Source organism: Myotis lucifugus, unplaced genomic scaffold (assembly GCF_000147115.1).
Source record: "Myotis lucifugus unplaced genomic scaffold, Myoluc2.0 scaffold_3847, whole genome shotgun sequence".
Classification (NCBI taxonomy): Eukaryota; Metazoa; Chordata; class Mammalia; order Chiroptera; family Vespertilionidae; genus Myotis; species Myotis lucifugus.
In genome coordinates this window covers 553-13,893 of record NW_005874895.1, presented here as the reverse complement: position 1 = coordinate 13,893, position 13,341 = coordinate 553, and the positions used below count along the sequence as shown (strand labels likewise).

Sequence of the window (13,341 nt, the reverse complement as noted above, 5' to 3'; positions counted from 1 at the left end):
GCCAGGAAATTCATTTCAAAGATATATTTTTGTTGATTTCAGAGAGGAAGGGAGAGGGAGGGAGAGATATAAGCATCAATGATGAGAGAGAACCATGGATCGGCTGCCTCCTGCACGCCCCACACTGGGGATCGAGCCCATAACCTGGGCATGTGCCCTGACCGGGAAGCAAACTGTGACCTCCTGGTTCATACGTTGACACTCAACCACTAGCCACGCAGGCCGGGCCCATGCCAGGAAATTTTTTTTTTTAATTTAGATAAAGAAGGGATACACCTGTGCCCAGCACACAGCAGCAGGACCTTTCCCCCGCTGTTTGAAACCCATAAGGAACATTCCTCCCAAAGTTGTAAATGCCAGTGAGAGCTGGGATCCATGGGTTTTACAGTATCTTCAGATTAGTACATCCCATATCAATGTCTGCCTGATAAAAAATGCCAGTGGATCAGCCGTGAGTGAAAAATAACCTCTGAAATCCACGTGTCCAGGTGGAGGTGGCCTTCTCTTTGGCCTGCATTGTCCTGAGGAATAAATTGCTGCAGAAGGAATTGCAAGAAAATGAAGGGTTCAAGTATGCGGATGTCCTCTTCCTTTTGCACGCCCAGGATAAGGTAATCCCCTTACAAATATCAGCGGTCATAATGCCCAGGATAAGGTGATCCCCTTACAAATATCAGCGGTCATTTAGAAGAAGGTTTTGAGGCAACCTCCTCAAATTACTACCAAGTCGTCTTCATGGCGGTGTTGAAGCGCCTTACTTCAGAAATGGGAAATCTCTCAGGGAGGCCCTTAGTTTGTATTGGTCGAATGATCCTGTCCCACATTTCTCACAGTTAGCACACTTCATTTTTGAAATGTAGCAGTTTTATGTGTTGGGTCAAGCCAAAACAAAAGCAAAACAAAAAAATCACCCAATCTCTTCTATCCTGAATGCATCAAATCTTTGACCCAATTTTATGAACTTTCAACCCTCTATAGTCTGCTGCTTCTGCAATATTCTAGAATGGTGCTTCTCACACTATTTGTGATGAAGGAATAGCTTTCCCCCACTGATCTGTTAATTATATATAAAAAAAAGCTTTACATTTTGCAATAATTTTAGACTTCCCAAAAATTTGCAAAAACCATACTGAGTGTCCTGGGATACCCTTCATCCCGTTTCCCTGATGTCAACCAGGAAATGAACATTGACACGTTACTATGAACCGATCTGCAGGCCTGATTTCAATGTTGCCTATTTCCTCACAAAGTGCTCTTTCAGTCCGGAACCCAGTCAGGGATTCCACATTGCATCTCGTCGTCGCGTCTTTCTTTGTAGTCTCCTGCCATCTGTGAAGCTCAGGCCTTGGGATTTCAGGGTTCCACGTCTTGCCTGATCTTGACAATCTTGATAAGTGCAGGCCCGTTGTTTTGGGGACTGCCCCTCAATTTGACTCCTCTGATGTTTTCTTGTGATGAAACTGAGGCGACGCATTTTGGCAAGGACACCGTAGCAATGACATGGTTTTCTTCACTCACCTTCCCAGCAGGTACATGACACTGATGTGTCTTATGACTGGCAATGCGAACTTGGGGTACTTGGTCAGAGCGGTGTCTGTGAAGTTACTGTTTTTCCCTTTATATGTAAGACATACCTTCAGATGAGACACCCCGAGGCCATGGGAATATTCTGTTTTGCCTAGTATTTTGCTCATCGATTTTAGCATGCGCGGATCAACAGGATTACGGTGGCATTGACCTGATGGTGATTATTTTTTTAATTCCCTCCTTCTTCCACTGGTATTTAACTGTAAGAAAGACCCATGTCTTTAAAATGCTTATTCTCAGTTTCTGGAATTCTGTTGCAACCATTTCGTGGACTATCGCTGGCCCGTGGGCCACACCGTGAATAGCACTCACCCTAGAAAAACTCGGGTCCTCTGTGACCTACAGTACGTTTGGCGGCGAGGGAAGAACATTGCCGACCACGCCTCTCTCCGTTCTGAGAGATCTGGGAAGGGGAAAGAAGAGCTGTCACTGCATTAGTTTTTTTCAGTACATAATTGGACTTCACTGTGGTGCACAAAAGATGCAGTTCGCTTTAATGACCTGGAGAATAATAGGGTGAGGAGTCTGCATGCATGTCTGCCTCTCAAAGCCGCCTTTCTCCCTCTCTACTCTTCCTGCCACCTGTCCGTCTCACACCCTCTTCCTCAGGGACAGCTCTCTGCTCCCTTTTCTCCTCCTGCCCATTTCACTTCCGTTCCCCTTCCCTCCCAACCACCTGCTTCACTCTCTGGACCCTATCCCCTTTTTTTAAAAAAAATATATTTTTATTGATTTCAGAGACGAAGGGAGAGGGAGAGAGATAGAAACATCAATGATGAGAGAGAATCACTGATCAGCTGCCTCCTGCACAGCCCACATGGGGGCTCGAGCCTGCAACCCGTGCATGTGCCCTGACTGGGAATTGAACCGTGATCTGGTTCATAGGTCAATGCCAACCACTGAGCCACGTCGGCTGGACTGGACCCTATTCTTTGACTGAACCTAATACCTTTCTTCTTGCCTAGGGCCAGGTGACCACTTTGTGTATCTATAATTTTTATTATGAAAAATTTCAAACAACTCATGGTCAATCTTATTTCCTCTATCTACCTATTCACCATCCCTGTGTTATTTTTAAATCAAATGTCAGGGATCATCTAATCTTATCTGTAAATATTTTTCAGTGTGTACATATGGCATTTTTATATGATAATTCATAGTGGCAGAAGAAAACTCAATAAGATTAATTGTTCTCTCTCTAATACTGTTCAAATAAAATGTTAAAAATAAGGCTTAGTCATAAGATTCTATCTTTTGGGCCTGTCTGGAAAACCTACCATACTTGTTCATCCTTGGCAAGCAGACGGTCTCTAAAGTAAAATTATTATTTGCTCTTTTCCCAGCCCTAAAATGTTAAAATGTGATTTTAAGAAGTAAATCACTTTTATTTAAAATTTCTCTTTTAGAATACAATACAAAAGAATTTTACAAATGAGCTTATTTTAAGAGATGATAATCGTCCCACAATGCATAACATGCAATAGATAGCCTGTTGTACAAGGGAAGTTTTGATTTATTAACTCCACTTTGAAATGTTGGGAAAAAATGTTAAAACAAAATAGTCAAGGGAAAATAAAATTACAGCGTTTCCTGTTACCATTTAGATAATCGGTTGCATAACCAGTAATCTAACATTCCCTTTAAAAATTAATTTTTCCTCTTTTCTTCTACCTGATACCACAACCTAATCCTCTATTTTTTCTGTTCAGTAACATTCTGGAGTAACTATTATCTATTCTCGCCAATACATCAATGTCCTATTTTACTCCTAGAGGTAAGAATGCAATATATTTTAACAGGCGAGAATGAAACCCTCTGACCAGGATAACATGGTAAGTGAAGTGGCTAAAGATAACGCAGGTCTCTCCTGTTTCTAGGACATCCGCTTAAGAGCAGGCTATGCGTTAACCCTTTTTGCCTTCAATGACGTCTTTCAACAATATTTAATTTTGGAAAATGGAATAATGACCCTGTCCATCTTTGAACCTTTTCTTGAATCAACCATTGAAACCGAGAAGGCGATGGCAGCATTTCAGGTGTGACATCGGAGCTGACGTTTCCATGGGCGTCGTGTTAGTGAAAACTTGAACATTAGAAAAAAGTTTGGATCTGGAAAAAAGGTTCCTGGTTTGTAAAATTCACAGTCGTTTTCACACCAAGCCCCTTTCGCATCGTTAGAAAAACAAAACACATTACCTATGAGGATTTCTTCATTTATATGGAACTTTACAAAGTTAGAATGGAAGTTTTGCCTTTATACATCACCTGATGTTTATAAAATGCAGTTGGGTGGATATGCAGGTAGAGGTATTTTCGTCACCTGCGTGTGATAAGGAAATAGCGCAACATGGCATCCAACACAAGAGTTCTACTGCAGGGTCTTTAGCTGACCACACTCATGCTCCAACCCGAGACAGCTAGACGTATCTGGGTTCTTCTGTCTTATTCTCCCTCTTCTTTTTTCCCCTATGATTTTTAGGAGAAGTATTTTCTTTCTCTTTTTTAAAAGTTATTATTTATTTATTTATTTTTATTTTTGTTAATCCTCACCCAAGGATATTTTCCCATTGAATTTTTTTTAGAGAGAGGGGAGACACACACACACACACACACACACACACACACACACACAAACATCAATGTGTGAGAGACACATTGGTTGGTTGCCTCCTGCACAAGTCCCAACCAGAGCCAGGGATCTAGCCTGCAACCAAGGTACATGCCCTTGACCAGAATCGAACCCAGGACCCTTCAGTTCCCGGGCTGACACTCTATCTACTGAGCCAAACTGGCTGGGACGAGAAGCTTTTCATATGAACCCTACTTCAAGGATATAAAAGTTACAAACATTGTAGAAAGAATACTATGGCCTCCCATGGTCACTAAAATGACCAGATAGGGCCAAGCACTCTAACTCCTACTCCTGCCTCTTGCTTCTCTCCCTTTTCTCCCCCCCCCTTTTTTTTTTGCTTCTCTTCTAGTCAGTCATGCCAAATTACTCCTCTTACCTCCCTGAGATGTACCAAATCAATAAATCAATGCATCAATAAAAGCTTAATCAGCGAGGCTGAATAGAAGATGCTCAATGATTCTTTGCTTCTTTTTTGTTTGTAGATTATTATATTAGCTAAAGTCATCATAGATGTGGACCATATCACTTTGTCTTCAAGAGGAGTTACTATTCTGATTGATAGTCTGTATTCCCTTCAGTCCACCACGATTGTCTTGACAGGTAAGAAATGACTAGCATCTAATTGTAGCTGCCTAAAACTAGTTGCGCAAACACGTTTCTGTAACCTGAGCCCGAGTAAAGAAATCAGCCCGACACTCTGTCACGCAGCTGGAAGCCTGGGTCCACAGGGGAACATGCCCGTCTATTCTGCACCCCAACGAGGAGCAGAAACTCTGAACACGGCCTTTTGGATTTAACTACGTTTTCAAACCCTTCCTTCTTTTTTCCAGAATTCAAAATGAGAATTCAACTCTGAGCTACCAATAAGAGCATGCACACACTGACTGACAGTAGCGACAGATTTGTGCCGATGCCCCTGCGTCTGGCTTCCTTTTGACCAATGACACATGTTTTGCTAACAGTGAAGGGTTCCCTACACTGATCTGTGGTACAGCAAGACAAGGGGGCCAAAGAGCGGTCTCGACACCATGCTAACCACGTTACTGTATCGAGTCCAGATCCAACTCCCCAGATGATCAATAAGTAGTCATTGACTTCATATATCACTCTCAACATGACATGGAACAGTAGCAGAATAACAGCCCGATGGAGGAACTACTACCAGAAATCTTAATAATAAAAAGCTCATATGCAAATGAACGTCATGCCCTCACGCCGTAAGGACCGCTCAGCAGGAGGTGCTGGAGCACCTCTCGGGCCCGGCGCCCTGGGGTCAGGGGAGGCGGGAGGCGGGGCACCTCCTCGCGCGATTTCTCGCGCTGGGCCCCTAGTAAATGAATGAATGAATGAATAAATAAATAAATAAATAAATAAATAAGGTATTTGCTCTTTAGCTGAAATGGGCCACGTGAAGGCAGCAGAGGAACCTCGACGTGCTGTCCTGGGAAGAAAACCTCGGACTTTCAGGCGTCCCCTCTCTTACATAACCTGCTTCACTTGCACTGTTTGTGACAGGAACCCAGACCATAATTTGGGGAAAATTTATTCTAAATATAAATACTTTTTCTCAGCACTTCATTAGCAGACATGTCTTATGACTCAGACGTTTTTAATATTATGTGCAGATAACCAAGAGCACAGCTTATCCATAGAACAAAGCCTTTTTCTCGTTTAATTTGTAGGGAACTTAATAGCCAGCCTGGCTCACTCCAGAGCTGGGATTCCAGCGGCGTTCGCCTCATTAGGGACAGTCCAGCGGCTCTGCTACCATCTGTACTCCGGAAAAGAAGAGGTAAAATCAAAAGTAATGTTAGCCCAGCCAGCATGGCTCAGGGGTTGAGCATCAACCTATGAACCAGGAGGTCCCAGTTCGATTCCCGGTCAGGGCACATGCCCGGGTTTCGGGCTTCATCCCCAGTGTGGGGCGTGCAGGAGGCAGCTGATTGATGATTCGCTCTCATCATTGATGCTTCTATCTTTCTCTCCCTTCCTCTCTGATATCAATAAAAATATATTAAAAAAACAAACAAAAAGTAATTCTAAAACAGAATGTTCTGAGACTATAATTTGCCTCCCTCTCATCTCTGTGGGCTGATTTCCCCACAGGTTGACGGAGTTACAGAACAGTTCATGTCCCTAACACAGCCTGAGATGGTTTGTCTAGAACTATACCCGCCACCCGTAATTCCCGTCCCCACAACATGGGAAAACTTGTTTTATCTTTGATAGTTAAGATTCAATCTACCAATGAGTACACTGATGATACCGAACTTGTAATTAGAATCTTTATACAATATCCCACACCATTTTATGACTTCACTGTCATTTCTATGATTCTCTGGAATGAATGAAAATGGAATCCATTGGACAGTTTTCCTCATCTGCCAAGCAGGGTTCGAGATGAGGATGGGTGTGTGAGGAAGGCGAGGCTGGCCAGTGGTGGTTTGCCTCTGAGTGTTCCCCTGCGCTTCCCCCCAAGGTCTAAGGCAGTGCTTCTCCAACATTGGGGTGCACTGGGGCACCCAGGGGAACCTGTTAGCCATATGGCTGGGCTCCATTCCCAGAGTTTCCCATCCAATGCCTCCGTGCAGGCCCCAGGATGTGCATTTATTTCTAACAAGTTCCCAGGAGCCGAAGCGACTGTTCCAGGGACCACGTACTAAGATCCGCTGTCCAGGTGTGGAAGACGCCTGGGCAGTCAGATGCCAATGGCAAGCCCAGTGTGTCAGCTTCTGGTACCCAGCAAGGGCGGGGTTCATATTTACTCCATGACATTTCTTATGCCACCACTAACAGATTTTCCATCCCCAGTGTGGGGCGTGCAGGAGGCAGCCCATCAATGATTCGCTCTCATCATTGATGCTTCTATCTTTCTCAGCAGTACATATTAATTAATCATATTTATTAATTATGATTAATACTTCATCATAGCCTCATTATCCCAAGGTCACAGGCAGAGGGTACTACTTCCTTCCAGGAAAGAAATGACTTTTCATGTGTCCTATGGCCTGATGCTTGTTCTTGCTTGTTTTTGATAAAGGAAAATGTAGTTGCTTTCCCGAGCACATTATTATTATTATTATTATTATTATTATTATTATTATTTGCTAATCCTCACCAGAGGCATTCTTTCCTATTGATTTTTTTAGAGAGTGGAAGGGAGGGGGAGAGACTGAGAGAGAGAAACATCAATGTGAGAGACACACATCGATTGGTTGCTTCTACAAGTGGGATCGAGCCTACAACCGAAGTATGCGCCCTTGACCAGAATCAAATCCATAACCCTCCAGTCCACAGGCCGATGCTCCAACCACTAAGCCAAACTGGCCAGGGCCCAAGTGCATTAATTTTAACCTACTTCTATACTGTAGGCTCTTACCTGGTTTCCTATGACAGTCACCTAAGCAGTTTTGAAAAATCGTAATGTCTAGGGGCTGTACCCCAATATAATAAAATCGGTTTTGGGGATGGACCCCAGGCTGAGTCATGTTCATAGCTATCCAGGTGACAGTGATGCACCAGCAAGACTGAGGGCCACTGCCTTCGTTCAGCCCCCAGGGCCCTGCCTCTGGCTGCACATTAGAATTCTCTGTGGCACTTTAACAACATACAGGCCAGGTTCCACCCTCGAGCCGATTGGTTGATGGGCTTAAAACAAAAACCTCCTGGTGATTCTAAAATGCAGGCAGGACTGAGAACAACTAGAAATCAATGGCAGTTGACACCCCCTCTCAAAGCCTGGCTGTGACTATGGACACAGATAATGGGGCAGCGGGGTGGGGGGGGTGGGGGGGGCTGGAGGGGGTCAATGGGAGAAAAAAAGGGGACATATGTAATACTTTCAACAAGAAATAATTATTTTAAAAAATAATAAAAACCTGGCTGTGAGCCCTAACTGGTTTGGCTCAGTGGATAGAGCGTTAACCTGTGGACTGAAGGATCCCGGGTTCAATTCCGATCAGGGCACATGCCTGGGTTGTGGGCTTAATCCCCAGTGTGGGGCGTGCAGGAGGCAGCTGATCCACGATTCTCTCTCATCATTGATGTTTCTATCTCCCTCTCCCTCTCCCTCTCCCTTTCTCTCTAAAATCAATAAAAGTAAATAAGTAAATAAAAACAAATAAATAAAAGCATGGCTGTTGCTGCCATCGGTTGGCATGCACATGTGCTGGCATTAGCTCCAGGGACTGTCCTGTATCTACTGAGCGCTGGCGTGGGCCCTTTAAGAGCAGAGCTCACTGGTGACGGACTGTGTCTTCCTCCTGCAGGTGCGCACAGCCTGCTCCTGCGCGCTCGGCTACCTGACCTACAACGCGATTGCTTTCCGCATCCTGCTGAGCGAGTGCAGGAATAAGCCGAATCAGTTCCTTCGAATAATAAACAGCATCAGCAGAGATGCCAGTATTAACCCGGCGTTCTTGAAGGAATTTAGAATGCAGCAAAAAGTGGGACTCCCTTCCTTAAGGTATGGTGCGCATCCGGGAAGGGGCAGGAGTGAGGAGACTGATAGAGGAGCTTTTACCGACGTGTAAGGAAGGTCAGAGCAGGGCACTCCCGTGCTAGGAATCTGTGCCTCAGACACCCAAGGACGAGTTCATTATGAACGTCCATCGCCAAAGCCTGTTTCACTTCTCCCCGAGCAGCAGCGAGTGCAGACACGAATGCAGCCGCATCTTGGGGCTCCTGCCTGGCCAGGGTAATTCGCATTTCAGAAAAGTTTTGGGGAGCCTGGTTGCCTCCAGGTCTGATCCAGGGAGCCATTTTGGGGTGGACTGGGGTACACTGAGAGTTCTGAGGACCACCGCCGGGAACTTGGCCTCCAGTGGGACTTCGGGAATGACCCAAAGCGAGGTCACATCAGGCCCGGCATTTATTCCGAGGGTTTCACACCCGTGTGGGAGTTTCATGGTGAACTTGCATTTCTGAAAGAGAGAGGAGAGGCGCCTGACACCAGGCATGGTTCCTTCTGGGCATGAGTGGAATTACAAGCCTCCTGTGCAAGCAGCGCTGCTCACACGCAGGCAACGATCCTGGCAGGATGTGTTACGAACTTTGCAATCACAGAGGAGAGGGGATCGGCTTGGCTCTAAACATCAGGTTTAAGAATAGAGAAAACTGAGGGCCTCCTCAGAGTCACGGTACCTGCGATGCTGTGGAAAACGGACACCTAAAGCCCGTTCCCTAATTGTACCTAAACAGCCAGGGACATCGAAATGGCAATGGCTATCATTGACAGCGTTAGAAAGTAATGTTTGCTGGTTGAAAATAATTTAGGATAAGTGACGGAACTACTATTTAATAGTCCCTCCCTCAGCCAGTCCATAAGGCAACTTTTTGGGAATTACTTAAAAAAAAAACACAAAAATGAAAACCCTCCCTCAGGACACTTGTCTGCCATCTGCTGGGGAATTGTAGTAACTACACTAATCTAAGAGGACTGAGGCGAATGGCACCCCCTGTCGTTGTAAACACTCAACTCTCAGGATTATAAAAAGTCGGTAAACTGGTCAGAATGGTGAAACTGCTGGGCAAATAACAGTTAACCCATCACCAATAGTGCTATGCACCCTCCTTAGGGCAGCGGTTCTCAACCTGTGGGTCGCGACCCCTTTGGCGGTACAATGACCCTTTCACAGGGGTCGCCTAAGACCATCCTGCGTATCAGATATTTACATGACGATTCATCACAGTAGCAACATTACAGTTATGAAGTAGCAACGAAAATAATTTTATGGTTGGGTCACAACATGAGGAACCGTATTTAAAGGGCCAGAATGTTGAGAACCACTGCCTTAGAGCGTTTACATGGACTATCAGCTTTATTTCTCGTAACAACCCTGAAAAGGAGTGTGGTTTACATAACACGATGGGAAAGGCGTGAAAAGATCACTGAGACAAGCCTGGGAACGTTGGGATGATAAACATGTCCTTCCACAGAACGTTCCTTGATAGCACTGCCGGGAACAGAGATAGATCGATCGTGGTTGGATCATAACAGCTTGTTTGTTTGTTTGTTTTGAGTGTCTACCTCTTCTCTGTTCCCATGCCCCCATCCACACCAAGAACGGGATAGTAGAGGAGCCCTTGGACGCGTCCATTTTGAAGTGTGGAGGGAGACATGGTTAACGGACCCGCCATGAGAACAGAGGAGACTAACACTAGCTGGTTTCATTACCACCCAGTAGCCATGAAGTTGCCTCATTAAAGGAGGAAACAGCAAATGTTCCTCATCAGAGTAATCAGGAATGCATTCGGGACACTTTTATCTCTTAACTTTAATCAAGACTTACATTTTATTACCAGGACGTTTTTGCAATACCACATTTATAGGTTATCTGTACAGGATGGTGATTAAAATAATACTTATTTTTAAGCCACAGCACCTCCCCCCCCCACACACACATTAACTCAGGTACACGTTATTATTTGACTTAAAACACTTCACTGGTACCCCATTACTTTAAAGTTGACATTTTATCATTCTTTTTAAAACACATTTTATTGATTTGTTAGAGAGGAAGGGAGAGGTAGAAGAGACAGGGAAACATTGATGAGAGAGAAACATCAATCAGCTGCCTCCTGCGCGCCCCCTGCTGGGGATGGAGCTCAAACCTGGCCATGTGCCCTGACCGGGAGTCAAATCAGCGACCCTTTGGTGCATGGGGCGATGCTCAACCACTGAGCGACCAGCCCGGCTACATGTTCTCATTCTTAATACACAGAATGGCCTGATCTTTATTCTCCAACCTCGTCTCCTGTCACGTCCCAGATACCTTTACTTCTAAGCGCAGCAGACTGTGCAGTGCCTCTGGCCGCCCTGCTGTCCTGTTCTCAGCACTGTGATCCCTCACCCCTCCCCTCTGCCCGGGGCACGCCCCACCGCATCCCCCTGAAGACCTATTTTCTTCAAAACCCGGCCCAAGTGCCCCCAAAGCTTTCCTCGATCCCTTCAAGCAGATTCAGTGTTTCCAGTGTGCTGAGTGAGTCAATGAATATAAAACACTACCGGCGACCTGAATAAGTTAGACCACTAGATGTGGAACGTGCTACGCAGCCTCTCTATATGTTTCTAGTTTGACGAAAATGTTTTCCCTTTCAGTCTGGAGAAAAACGGAGGGCCATGCATAAATCTTCTCTCCAGAAAAGGTAATTGATTTTTCTTTTCTCTCCGGGGTGCCTTCTGGCCCTGGCACTCTGTAATCCTTTGTTCCATGTATAAAAATTCAAAAAGGCGGGGCTACTGAAAAGGCGGCCTGCAAGCGTTTGTTTGGAATGCTGTACACCTAACATATCTTCCCATGGATAAGCCAATGTGACACATTTCTTTTTTAAAAAATATGTTTTTATTGATTTCAGAGAGAAAGGGAGAGGGAGAGAGAGAGAGATAGAAACATCAATGATGAGAGAGAATCATTGATTGGCTGCCTCCACACCCCACACTGGGGATCCAGCGCAAAACCCGGGCATGTGCCCTGGCTCATAGGTCAGCGCTCAGGCACTGAGCCACACCGGCCGGGCTGACACTTTACGGCCTTCCTTCCCAACACCAGTCGGCAGGAACTCCTCCTCCTTCGCCCTTTCTCACAAGCCACGCACAGTGCTAGGTCGTTACGGAAACAGCACGTACTAGTACCTAGTAAGTATGACTCAGCCACGCCCTTGCTATTGTTCTGTGCCGTGTACACCTTGTCTCGTGAATTCCTAGGGCACAGCCCACCTTTCCCTTATCCTCCGTACAGTGTCACACACAGTGGGGGGATGCCCTGGAGACCCAAGTCCAGACCTGATAATGCTACCCATCCGGGCCCCGTAGACAGAGGCCAGGAAAAACGGCTTGTTGATTTCACGTTTAGCTTAGTGCTTGCTCGAGTGTGCTTGGTGGAGGGCCAGATTCCGTCTTGCTCGGTGTGGTCACTGCCCCACAGGGGAAAGCAAGGGCGGGCCATTCAGAGGTCCCTGTGCTCCCGTCACGGGTGGGAAGGGAGAGAAGAGGAGAGAGAACAAGAGGAGGAGAACGAGCCTCATTGACTCCATCTGCGGGAAGCGAGAGGTGGGCGGAGGGGAAGCTGTATTTCCGACTATCGGGGTGAAAGGATGTCTGGTGCGGGCACAGCTCCTTCGTCAGCCTCATTCTTTCTTTACTTTAGTATTGATTTCCAAACAGCCTGGGTGCCAGGCACAGGCTGATGACGCTTTTGCAGGTGTGTGGCGACATAGGAAAAGATGTGGACAATGGAGAGAGTTTGTGGACAAAGTTAATGTCATTCAAGGGGAAGGCCATCCCTTTGAGAGAACGCCTTTGACACTGTCTTTTGGTGTTACACTATCCCTTCTTTCACAAAAGCATATTTAAAACAGTTGACACTTGGTCCTTTGTTAGTGCCAACTTGGCACAGTAAAAAGTCGGCCACCATATGTGTGGCTGCCCCCGGTGACATGAAAGCCTGGAAGCTGCTGAGCTGTCTCTTCGTGTGTTTGGAATGGGAAGGAAGCGGAACGATGCAGAACTAAGGGAAGGAGGCTGTGGCGATATCCCGAGGCTCAGACCTTTACCTGTGGCTCTTACTTCTTAGGGAGAGAGCACCGAAGAAAGCTAAGACCGAAAATTCAACCCCGAGATTCCTTGACCTTATTGCCTCCTGTAACTAACTTCATGGGACTCTTCAAAACCTCCAAAAAGTCCGCTGTGTCTCATAACATTTTTTCCTTTGCATCTGCAACGTCCTCAGATGTCATCCAAGTGTCAAGACCAAGAATAGTATTGCTGAGCGAACTTGGGAAACACGTTCAGAAAGATAACGTTGAGCCTGCAGAAGGTTAATAAACGCATTGCAGTGTGAATGGATTCCTGAGCAACTTTTTAAAACATTTTTATTTTTATTTTGTTATATTTTTATTGATTTCAGAGAGGAAGGGAGAGAGAGAAACATCCATGATGAGAATTATCAATTGGCTGCCTCCTGCACGCCCCACACTGGGGATGGAGCCCGCAACCCAGGCCTGTGCCCTTGACCGGAATCAAAGTTGGGACCCTTCAGTCCGCAGGCCGACGCTCTATCCACTGAGCCACCCCAGCCAGGGCGAAGTGTTTTATTTGTAATTGTGGTAAAATGCACGTAACA

At 45.7% G+C, this 13,341-nt stretch overlaps 1 long non-coding RNA gene across 1 annotated transcript; it reads left to right on the top strand.

Annotated features, from left to right (window-relative positions):
- The first annotated feature begins 8,517 nt into the window (after nucleotides 1-8,517).
- LOC106695858 lies at nucleotides 8,518-13,060 on the top strand. The gene is made up of 3 exons (XR_001346853.1): nucleotides 8,518-8,684; nucleotides 11,319-11,365; nucleotides 12,793-13,060. It is a non-coding gene; the product is annotated as an uncharacterized LOC106695858 (long non-coding RNA).
- The last annotated feature ends 281 nt before the right edge of the window (nucleotides 13,061-13,341 follow it).